Raw genomic sequence first — 12,673 nt, forward strand, 5'->3', positions numbered from 1 at the left:
CATTGTGTTCTACAGATCCCACTATGATGTACGCATAATGAGTCAATGTTTATTAACAGAGAGAACTAGTTTTTAGTAACTGCATCAATAATTATCATTAAACTGCTATAAAAAGTTTTTGCTTATTCAGAATAAATTCAAGTGTAGTTTGTTCACAACATCCTGAATGAATTCTCAGGGAAGGGCAGGGAGCGGAGGTCACAAGTTCTGCCTATTGACTCCCAGTACATTGGCTAACAAGAAGATGGGGGGGGGGGGGGGGGAGGGGGCAGAAGGAACAAACCTCACTTTCATCATGCAGTGCCAGCTGCCAGTACGCATGTACTCACCGGTTCAGCAGGACATGACAATTGCTCTGTAACAGCTACGATAGACGTGTAGACGTGAGTACTGCATTCTCCCAGTATATTAGCTAACGAGAAAGGGGGGGGGGGGGGGGGGGGGGAGCGAGCAGAGGGAACAAACCTCACTTTCATCATGCAGTGCCAGCTGGCACTATGCATGTACTCACTGGTTCAGCACAACATGACAAGTGCTCTGTGACAGCTACTATAGTCATGAGTACTGTATTATTAATTCTCCAGTGTTCGCACCAACCGCACACAAAATATTATCAGGAGGAAGTCAACTGATTTCTGCCAATCCAGAACTAGGCAGTAATGGTTTTCTTACTCACAATTACATCACCCTTCCTATTAATATTTCCTATGTATGGATCAGTCATCTTGCTTCTCTTAACACAAAAATAATTAATTCAATACATGCACATGATACTCAATGTTAATTACAGTATTTCAGCATAAGTATTGCTTTACAGCATTTAATTACAAAGGAATTGAAAAAAATATTCTATGTCTTAAGTGTACGTGTGACATTTGTTGACAGTGTTACAAACTCTTCTGATACAGTGTGGGACAAAAAAGTGAAGCACCCAGAAGACATGTCAGATCTCAGTGTTACTTTAGGCACGTATACACCATTGACAGGTATGTAAATGATTGGCATTACAGTTCTCTGTACCAGGTAGAATGGCTACCAGAGTGCATTCAAGTTGTTACCGGGCCTGGTGGGGTACATAAGGGGAATGAACAGTGTCAGATGTTGAGTGATGAATGGGGAGGACATGGAGATGCCACATACTCATGTAGGACAGTGTTATCACCACCTGAATGAGATTGAAAGGGGCCTCATTGTGGGTCTCCATTTGACCGGCTGGTCATATCGTGCAATATCTAGCTTTGTGACACATTCAGATATGTCGGTGGTCCCATGTTGGACTGAATAGGATTGTGAGGTCAGCCATACTCAAGGGGATAAGTTCTGGTCAAATATGTGTGGCCACCACAAGGAGGGGTAGGCCTATTGTGCACCTAGCACATCATAACTACAACATCTGTGCCTGCCATCCGAGAACAAGTAATGAACTCCTTGCAACATTCTGTGTCATTCTGCACATTGGTCAGATACTAGCAGCAGCCACACTATGGAACTACTGTCTTAAGCACAGGCTGATGTTAACACTATAACAGAAATGGTTTCATTTAGAGTGGTGCTGTCACTGGGAAACATGGACTGCTGATAAAAGGCGTAGCATTGTGTTTTAAGTGATTAATCATGGTTGTTCTCCATTCCAGATGACCATCATTGGCAAGTACAGCAGTGACCTGAGGAAGAGGCGCCATCCATTCAGTGTTTTGGACTGGCAAAGCAGTGTTATTCCTGCATCGTGGAGTGAGGAGTTATCAGGTATGACTTCAGGTCATGGCTGGTAGTGTTTGAGAGAAGTCAAATGGTACAATGGTGCATCACAGACATCCTGTGTCATACCTCATAGTGTCTTTTTGAACAGGACAGTGCTTGTTCACATTGCTTGTGTCTTTATGAAGTATCATCATGATGTTAAGGTACTCTTGTGTACAGGAGGATCCCTAGATCTGCCCCCGACAGAACATGCGTGGGACCAGCTTGGAAGCCAACTTTGTGCCAGTGCCAGTGAACAGGACAACTAGAACCAGTTGAATGAGGCCCCCTCTGACCAAATAAGTGCATGCATCTAGGGCATAGGGGGTGCAATGCTGTACTGATAAGTGGGCTTATACTGCCAAGTTCTTTATAAATTTGCAGTTTTGTAACTACTGAAATAACACCACATACCCTCTTAGCCCACAATATTTCATTTTGTTTCTTCCTCCATTTCTGGGTATATAACTTTTTTGGTAGGAAGCGTTTTTTGAATATCTACATCTGCATACTTACTCTGCAAACCACCATACTGTGTGTGGCAGAGGGTACCCTGTACCACAACTAGTCATTTCCTTTCCTGTTCCAGTCGCAGATAGAGCAAGACAAAAATGACTGTCTATATGCCTCCTTATCAGCCCTAATTTCTCATATCTTACCTTAGTGGTCCCTACACAAAATTTATGATGGTGGCAGTAGGATACTTATACTCAGCTTGAAATGCTGGTTCTCTAAACTTTCTCAGCAAGGTTCAAAATGAATATCTTCTTCTCTCCAGGAATTCCCGCCTGAGCTTTTGAAGCATATCCTGATACTTGTATGATGAGTGAACCTACCGGTAACAAATGTGGCAGCTCGCCTTTGAATTGCTTTGATATCTTCTTTCAAACCGACCTGGTGTGGATCCCAAACACTTGAGCAGTACTCAAAAATAGGTCACACTAGCATCCAATATGTGGTCTCCTTTACAGATGAACCACACTTTCTTAAAATTCTCCCAATAAACCGAAATCAACCATTCGCCTTCCTTTCCACAATCCTCACATGCTCACTCCATTTCACACAGCTTCACAACATTATGCACAGATATTTAAACAGCATGGCTTTGTCAAGCAGCATGCTACTAATGGTGTATCCAAACATTAGGGGTTTGTTTTTCCTACTCATTTGCATTAACTTGCAATTTTCTACATTAATAGCCAGGTGCCATTCATCACACCAAGTAGAAATTTTGTGTAGATCATCTTATATCAACCTACAGTCACTTATCTTTGACACCTTCCTGTACACCACAGCATCATCAGTGAACAACTGCAGATTGCTGCCCACTCTGCCTGTCAGATCATTTATGTATATAGAAAATAGCAACAGTCTTGTCACACTTCCCTGAAACACTCGTGATGTTAGCCCTGTGTCCAATGAACAATCACCATCAACGACAACGTTCTGGATTCCATTACTTAAGAAGTCTTTTAGCCAGTCACATACCTGGGAGCCTATTCCATATGCACATACCTTTGTTAACGGTCTGCAGTGGGATACTGTGTTGAATGCTTTTCAGAAATCTAGAAATATGGAATTTGCTTGTTGCCCCTCATCCATATTTCACAGTATCCCATGTGAGAAAAGAGAAAGCTGGGTTTCGCACAAGCAATGCTTTCTAAAGCCATGCTGATCCATGGAGGTGAGCTTTTTTTGGTCTGTAGCAAATTTATTGTATTCAGACTCAGAATATTCTCTAAAATTCTGCAGCAAACCAATGTTAAGGATATTGATCTGTAATTATGTGGGTCCGTTCTTTTACCCTTCTTATATGCAGGAGTCACCTGCACTTTTTTTACAGTCACTTGGCACTGCTCTGGCTGAGAGATTCACGATAAAAGAAAACTAAGTAATGGGCCAATGATGTAGAATACTCTTTGTAAAACTGAATTGGGACTCCATCCTAGCAGAAACTCTCTCCTAGCCCTCTTAACTGGTTTGTTAACTTTCGTAACCATAATTGCTATGATGATGACATCATGACTGCTAACCCCTGTCTCTTAATTACGAATGGAAAATCTCATTTAAAGATGTGAAACAAATACTAACAAAGAGATAGAGGGGCTGGCCAGTACCTACCTCAGCTCAGTACAGCCGACAGATCCACAAAACAGAACAGAAAATTTACATTCCTAGCTTTTGGAACTTTGTTCCTTCATCAGGGAGGAGAGTGGGGGCAAAAGGGAAGAAGGGAAAGTAGATTCAGTTACTCACAACCCAGGTTATGAAGCAACAGGGAAAGGTAAACAGGGAGGGTAGTAAGGATGGAGGCATGGTCATCAGAGGGAAGCCAAAGATATTCTACTGTAAGTACTGTGCCAGCTTCAAACCAAAGAGGATGCATACAGAAGTAAAGATGTATATAGTATAAAGATAAACACAACTATGTAGGAAGAAAAGATGTGTGAATGGCTAAAGAGGAGAGGGAAAAAGGAGAAGACTGAAGAGTAAATGGGAGTGAGGTTGGTTAATGTAGGTTTAGTCCAGGGGGATGGCGGGATGAAGGGATGTGTTGGAGTGCAGGTACTGTTTTGAAGACCAGACCTACAAACAAATCAGGGAAACGGCCATGGGAATCAGGATGGCTCCATCCTATGCCAGCCTCTTCATGGGCCACATGGAAGAGGCTTTCCTGAAGACCCAACAGCTGCTTTCCCTGGCCTGGTATAGTTTTATAGATGACATCTTTGTGGTCTGGACTCATGGTGAAGAAACACTCCTTAATTTCCTCAATAACCTCAACTCCTTTTCGAATCTGAATTTCACCTGGTCCTTCTCCAAAACCCAAGCCACCTTCCTGGATGTTGACCTTCAACTTGTTGAAGCTCACATCCACACCTCTGTCCACATCAAACCCACAAACAAACAACAGTACCTTCACTTTGACAGCTGCCATCCATTCCACATCAAATGCTTCAGTCCCTACAGCCTAGGTATTCGTGGCAAACGTATCTGCTCCAGTGACGAATCCCTCAACAATTACACCAATAATCTGACCAGTGCTTTCCCCTCCTGCAACTATCCTGCAGACCTTGTCCACAAACAGATCTCCTGAGCAATACATTCCTCCTCGTCCAACAACAATGTTCCTACCCCCAGACCACACAGAAGCATCCCCCTTGTCACCCAACATTATCCTGGCCTCGAATACATCAACAAATTACTCCGCCAAGTCAAGCCCTGAAATGAGATCATCCCTTGACATTATTCTCCCCACACCACCCAGAATTGCCTTTCGTCGCCCCCCCCCCCCCCCCCCCTAACCTCCGTAACATTCTTGTCAAACCCCGCAATATTCCCAGCCCACCTTCTCTACCCAGCAGTTCCTACCCCTGTAACCGACCCCGCTGCAAAACCTGCCCCATGCATCCCCCCACAACCACCTACTCCAGCCCCACTACTGGTAAAGCCTACACAATTCAAGGCAGGGCCACATGTGGAACAACACATGTCATTTATCAGCTGACATGCCTGCACTGCACAGCCTTTTACATCGGTATGACGACAACTAAACTGGCTGAGCACATGAATGGGCACAGACGAACTGTCCGCTTAGGAGATGTCCAATACCCAGTAGCAGAGCATGCCCTCCAGCATAATTCTAGGGACCTAGGAACGTGCTACACCGTATGTGCCATTTGGCTTCTCCCACCCAACACCAGTCCCTCGGAACTGTGGAGATGGGAACTTGCACTCCAACACATCCCTTCATCCCACCATCCACCTGGACTGAACCTACGTTAACCAACCTCACTCCCATTTACTCTTCAGTCTTCTCCTTTTTCCCTCTCCTCTTTAGCCATTCACGCATCTTGTACTGGCCAGCCCCTGTATCTCTTTGTTAGTATTTGTTTGAAATCCCTGTCTCTATGCTGACACTATCAATAAAGTCCGGCCTGTTTGAAGTGACAAGGTCCAAGATACTTCCTTTATGTGTGGGCTGCCAAAGTAGCTGCTCAAGACAGTTTTCGGAAAACATGTTCAAAAGTATTTCTCAAGACTCTCTGTCTGTACCCCCTGCAATGAATCCAAGACAGTCCCAGTTTATATCCAGCAGGTTAAGGTCATCACCAACTAGTACTGCATGATCTGGTTATTTATGCACAACTGACCAAAGACTTTCTTTGAATGAGCCTAGAACTGTCACAGCGGAGTTGGGTGGATAGTAAAAACATCCAACAATTAACTTGGTTTCATCTAGACCTGTTATGCATGACCAGATACCTTCACTATCACATTCAATTTCAACCTCAGTAGAGACAATATTCTTGTCAACTGCAGTGAATATTACCCCTCATACGGCATATAATATGTCTTTCTGATAAACATCCAAGGCTCACTAAATACCTCGGAACTTTTTACTTCGGGATTTAGCCAGCTCTCAGTCCCAAGAATAATTTAAGTTTGAGAACATTCCTGGTGGGCAGTAAATTCAGGAACTCTGTTACTAATACTTCACCAATTTACTGACACACTGTCTGATTTCCCTATATGCACATTGACTGTCAAGTGTTCATGAGAGTACCTCAAACTTCCGGCCTAGCCTAAAAAATTGCCATGTGCACTCCACAAATTCTCTGCTACCTGAATAACTGCTTCCTTTGTGTAGTGTACTGCTGACCTATCAAAAAGAGTCCTACAAATCCCCAACCATTAATGCAGGTCCAGAATTCTGCAGCCAAGACTGTAACAGATGATGAAGCCTATGGTTGAGACCCTCCACTTGTCTCCAAACCAAAGATCAACTCTGGGAATGATGCTGCAAATTGTAAGCTCCGCTTATATCCTGTGTACGAGGCCAGCAGTCTTCACCACATCTGCCAGCAACCTGTAAAAACTGAAGATGGCCTCAGAACCCATGCTACAGGCATCATTGGCGCCAACGTGAACCACAACTTGCAGATGAATGCATCCTGTACGCTTGAAAGCCACAGGCAAGGCCACCTCCACATTTCGAATGAGGCCCCCCAGCAGACTTATCGAGTGTGCATTGGCTGTCTTTCCAGCCCTGAACGCTAGCTTCCTAAGGGACTCCATAATGTGCCCAACATTGGCACTCCCTATAATTAGCAGACACCTGCCCCAAGTTCCTGCTCAGAGCCTGATGAAGGAACGGCAACCCTCTCACTCTCTGGGCAAATAGACAAGGTGATAAGGACAGCTTCCACATTGGCCCTCCATCTCAAACGATGCAAACATGTTATGCTCATGAGCCAACCACATGCTTAACAGTCTGTTGGTCTACCTTTGGAACACGAGCTTACTTTCTCCCCAAACCACTGTTGCATAGATTAAACTGCTATATCCACACATGGTTCACACCAAGACCACTGCAGGTGTGAAACATTTTTGTTGTGGGCAGAGCTATTTAATATTTGAGTGCAACCATAACCATGCTGCAGTATATGTCACTTATTCTTTCGCTCCATACGTTGTTTGCTATATATTGCAAATATTTGGAGGTTCGCACTAGACTTGTTTTGACTGTTAAGATTAGCTCATGGTGGCTGTGGCTTTCCTCACACTTATTTGAAGTATGAGTTTCCACCAATTTCTTCAAAAGTATGAGGTTTAAACTTAGTGGCAGCTCCACTGCAATCTAAAAGTGTCATACAATACAAATGAAGTTTACATATCTGCAGAGATGCAAAAGTTGGTGACAAGGACTTACTCCATGTGCAAATATGAATAAACAATTTTTCATCTACATCTACATCCACATCCATACTCCACAGACCACTATGAAGTGCCTGGCAGAGATTACTTTCCCATTGTACCAGTTATTAGGGCTGCTTCCTGTTCCATTCATAAGTGGAGCGCAGGAAGAATGAGTGCTTGAACACTTTTGTACATGCTATAATTAGTCTAATCTTGTCTTCATAATCCCTATAGGAGTAATATGTAGGAGGCTGTAGTATATTTCTAGATTAATCACTTCATCAGTTCTTGAAACTTTATAAGTAGGCTTTCATGGGATAGTTTGTGTCTGGTTTAGTGTTTTCAACATCTCTGTTGCCCACTGCAATGGGTCAAACAAATCTGTGATCATTCATGCAACTCACCTTTTTATATTGTCAGTATCCCCTGTTAGTCCTATTTGGTACAGGTCCCACACACTTGACCAATATTCTAGGACATATCTTAAAGTATTTTGTAAGCAATCTCCTTAGAAACTGATTGCATTTCCTCACAGAAAAGTTGGTAAGAGACAATCCCTGATTGTTGAAGTGATCTTAGTGTAGCTATTTTGCCCACCTATCTCAACCAATCATAAAATGATGTAACATGGCGGCTAGTGTAAAAATTCGTTGTGCTTGTCCGAGAAAAAGTGTGAATTTTGCCGTGAAAAAGAAAAATTGTGACAGTTGTAAGGATGAAATTACAAAGCTTAGCGAACGGGTGGCTAGTTTACAATTTATTATCAGTTCCTTGAAGATGGATATCAAGAAACTTAAAGAAGAAAAAAGTGAACGGAACATGAAAAACTCGCGCCATGAAAGTACGAATATGTCGGAGAATTGGACGGAAGTGAAGTACAAAAGACGCAAACAGATAATACAAGATACAGAAAACGGCGAAAGAAACATAAATATAGTGAACGAAAATTACTTTCAAGCACTTTCGACTACGGATTGTGAAAGTGAAGTTAACAGTGCGAGTGTACCATGTGGAAAACCAAACGACTTTGTGAATAAGGTAAAACATGGAATATTTCAGCAGCAGTTAAGTAAAAGATCATATGCAAAAGTGCTCACGAAAAATCTTCTACCGCTAAGCTGCTCTACTGAGACAATATCGACATGTGTTAGCAAACAAGACACAATAAATAGTACCAAACAAGACTTCGCTTACTGCAAAGGTAGGCAGGAAACAGGCAATCTCGGAACAGTAAGTACCGGTAAAATTGAACTGTATGCTGACAGCCAAGGACGAAATACAGCCGCTGAATTTCGGCGTACAAGTAGTCAGAATTTTAGTTTTAACTGTACAATAAAACCAGGAGCAAAATTCAGTGCTGCTACGTCAATGAGTCAAGAAAAAATTTCCTCATTGAGCAAAAAGGACTTTTCCATCTTCCTGGCGGGATCAAATGATATAGCTAGGAACGAAAAAAACGATCTCTTAATCTCGCTAAAAAGAAAACTGTATGAGCTGAGAGGAACAAATGTTATTGTTTTTTCAGTGCCACACCGTTACGACTTGATGGAATGATCCTGTGTAAACAAAGAAATTGAAACTGCAAATAAAGAGATGCAAAATATTTGCAAGCGGTTTGAAAATGTAACATTTGTGAACATCAGCAATTTAGGGAAAAGATTTCACACAGCACATGGTTCCCATCTAAATGTACTTGGAAAAAACGTAATAGTAACAAAAATTTTAGAACTTGTAAATAAAATCTCAAATGTGCAGTGTGATGATAGAAAAGTCATACCTCTCATGGACAGGAAGTGTGTGTATCCTGTAGAATCCAATGTGAAATCTGATGTCAGTGAAGCTACACCCCTCCAAGACAAATGTGAAATTTTATTAATGCAAGTGAACACTCCAAATGTTAACAATTCACAGAAAGGCACAGCAGTTATAGAACAACAAACACCAGAAATAAGTGAAACAGCAGCAGCACCATCATTATCAGCAGAAGCAGCAGCAGCAGCAGCAGCAGCAGAACCAACAACGACTGGAGCAGCAACACAGCAATGCTTAAGGAGGAGCCAAAGGAAAAATACATCTGTGTCATTCAGTGATAATTTTTTATGGTTTCAAGCCAAGAAGAAAATAAAAATGTGAAAAACCAGCCTGCTAATTCACAGATAAGTCACAACAACATCCTATTTTTAAACATTCAGGGTCTTGAAAATAAAGTTGAAATTCTGGAGGAGTCATTGCCACAGAATAAGTATTCTTTCTTATGTCTATCAGAACATTGGCTTAAACCGGAACAAATACAATACTATGTACCAGAAGGTTATAAATATGGAAACAGTTTTTGCAGATGTCAGTACCGCAATGGTGGTACTGTTATCTATGTTTCAAATGAAATAGAGTGTAGAGAACTAGATCTTAGTTGGGCATGTGTAGAGAAACACTTTGAAATTACTGGGATCATATGTGATATGATGAAAATTATCATAGTATGTATCTACCATTCCCCTGACTCAGATGATAAAACTTTTTTAGATAATTTAGACAGTGTACTCTGCTACATAACGAAATGGAAACAGTATGTAACTGTAATTGGGGGAGACTTTAATTCAAGCTTTGATGTAACATGTAACAAACCCAGTGTAAATAAGTTACTGAATATGCTAAGGCAGCACAACTTCCATCATGTAAATTCAGAACCAACAAGACTACAAGCGTGCTTGGATAATGCTTTTGTCAACTGTGCTCGTGATATGTACTCCACCAAGGTAAAGGAGTTTGTTTTCTCAGACCACTCCATGTTAACAGTAAAGTTAAGATATTTTATAAAAGGGGATGAGAGCAAGGCTGCACAAAAGTTAACAAAATCTAATACCTTAATATTAACAAAACACAATCTCATAAAACTAACACACCAGCTGAACATAACAAACTGGGACAAATTATTTCAAAACTGTGATTCCAGTGCCCAAACAGTTTATGAAACATTCCACAATTACTTAACAGATATTTTAAAAGCCCATCTTGTTCAAAAGAAATACCATAAAACAAGAAAGGGTAAATTTTGGTACACCAAAGAACTGGAGAATCTAAAAAATAAGCTACTGCTGTTGAAGCGCCTTGCCAAAGTAAACAATTCTAATGAAATTAAGGACCTCGAAAAAATCACTAAGAAACAGTATAAGAAAGAGTTGCAATTGGCGAAACTAAGATACAACACAAATTTCATAAGAAATAGTAAAAACCAATGCAAAACAGCCTGGTCAGTAATTAATACTATTAAAGGTGAAGTCAGAAACTTCGACAAGACAGTCCCAATACCAGCAGATACATTCAATAAATATTTTGTAAGCTGTGCTGATGATATCAAAAAGCTGATCAGTAAACCCAATGTAACATGTACAGATTATCTGAAGAGAGCAAACCTAAATCATAATTGGGCCAGATCATCATTGAAACACTTCAAAGAGGTATGCCAACATGAAGTTCTTAAAATAGTCAAAGAAATGAAAAATTCATACAGTACAGATATTTTTAATATGTCAAACAATCTATTGAAAGAAATCATACATTACATTGCAGCACCATTAACATATGCTATAAACCTGTGTCTCATAGAAGGGTTTTTTCCTGATCCTCTCAAGCTATCCAAGGTAACTCCAGTCTTTAAGAAGGGTGTCAAATCAGATCCTGCAAACTACAGACCAATTTCACTAATTCCAGTACTAGGAAAAGTGTTTGAAGGCATAATATATAAGCAGATGTATGAGTACCTAGAACTAAATGGTATGTTAAGTGCATCACAGTTTGGTTACAGAAAAGGAAGTTCAGCTATACATGCCATAGAGCTCTTAGTCAGAGACATTCTAGCAGCATTTGAGGACCATGCGCACGCACAGGTAACCTTATGTGATCTGAGCAAAGCTTTTGACTGTGTTGACCACTCACTTCTGCTCTCTAAACTTGAGTACTATGGAATATGTGATAAAAGTTTAAAACTCATCAAATCATACCTCAATAAAAGGAACCAGGTGGTGAGTTCAGGAAGTCATCTGTCAAACATACTCGAGGTTCAACATGGAGTGCCACAGGGATCTAAATTGGGACCACTTCTTTTCCTTGTACACATAAATGACTTACCAGGAAATATAGATGTAAAGACATATATGTATGCAGATGACACAACTTTTCTATCTGTAAACCATGTACTTGATAACCTTGTAAGTGATATGAAATTGGCAAAAGAAAACGCAACATCATGGTTTAATGCCAATGGTCTGCTATTAAATGAGGAAAAGACCCAGAATATGTGGTTCAGTCTATCAAAGACTACAAAAATAGAAAAACAAAAGGCAAAGTTTTTAGGTATTGTACTTGACAACAGTCTAACATGGAACTCTCATGTTGATCACATAGTGGTTAGGTTGTCAAGAGTTATATATTTGTTGAAGAGACTGATGTGTTGTGTGACATTTGAGTACGTAAGGACAGCGTACTTCGCCTTTTTTCAATCTGTTTTAAGGTATGGGTTAATACTCTGGGGAAACAGCAGAAAAATAAATGAAATTATGGTGATCCAGAAGAAAGCAATCAGAGTAATGGCTAAGGTAGATAATAGAACACATTGTAAACCATTGTTCATTAAATATAGAATTTTAACAGTAATTAACTTATATATTCTTGACAGTGTTAACTACATACTTGCTGAACTACCTAACTTAAGTGTAACAAATGAAAGGCATGGCTACTATACAAGAACGTGTACTTCTCTGCTGTTGCCACAAAATAGATTAGCTAAAACTAACAATAGTCATAAGTATATGGCAATTAAAATATATAACAAATTGTCTAAAAATGGGTCAATCAAGCCTGACAAATTATTTAAAGATAATGTTCATAACTTCTTGTTAACTAATCCATTCTATTCATTAGAAGAATTTTTAGAAATGCGCAATATCAACTTAAATATGTAAAAATTTATTTTGTAAAATTAATAGGTTAAGTGAACTGACGAAGTCTATTGCATGTAACAATGCTGAATGACTAATAAAGAATCTGAATCTGAATCTGAACGCAATTTTGTAGACATATCTGTGACAATGCCTATGTGTTGTCATAGCTCTATAGATGACTATTGTTTCGGTGAGCAACCATTTGCACTTCACAGAGTTCGAAGCTGGCAACAGTGCTGCCAGCTGCCACGGATCAGCTCTCACCAACTGTACTATTCTACTAAGTCTGCCAC

General features: G+C 40.5%; 1 protein-coding gene across 1 annotated transcript in view; it reads left to right on the forward strand.

The window, feature by feature from the left end:
* Positions 1-1,656: 1,656 nt before the first annotated feature.
* Positions 1,657-12,673, forward strand: part of LOC124619290 — a 37,179-nt gene continuing 26,162 nt past the window's right edge. The window contains exon 1 of the mRNA XM_047145562.1: positions 1,657-1,746. The gene's annotated coding sequence lies outside the window, so the exon portion shown is untranslated. The remainder of the gene's footprint in view (positions 1,747-12,673) is intronic.

The sequence above is a fragment of the Schistocerca americana genome, chromosome 6 (genome assembly GCF_021461395.2).
Source record: "Schistocerca americana isolate TAMUIC-IGC-003095 chromosome 6, iqSchAmer2.1, whole genome shotgun sequence".
In the NCBI taxonomy this organism is placed as follows: domain Eukaryota; kingdom Metazoa; phylum Arthropoda; class Insecta; order Orthoptera; family Acrididae; genus Schistocerca; species Schistocerca americana.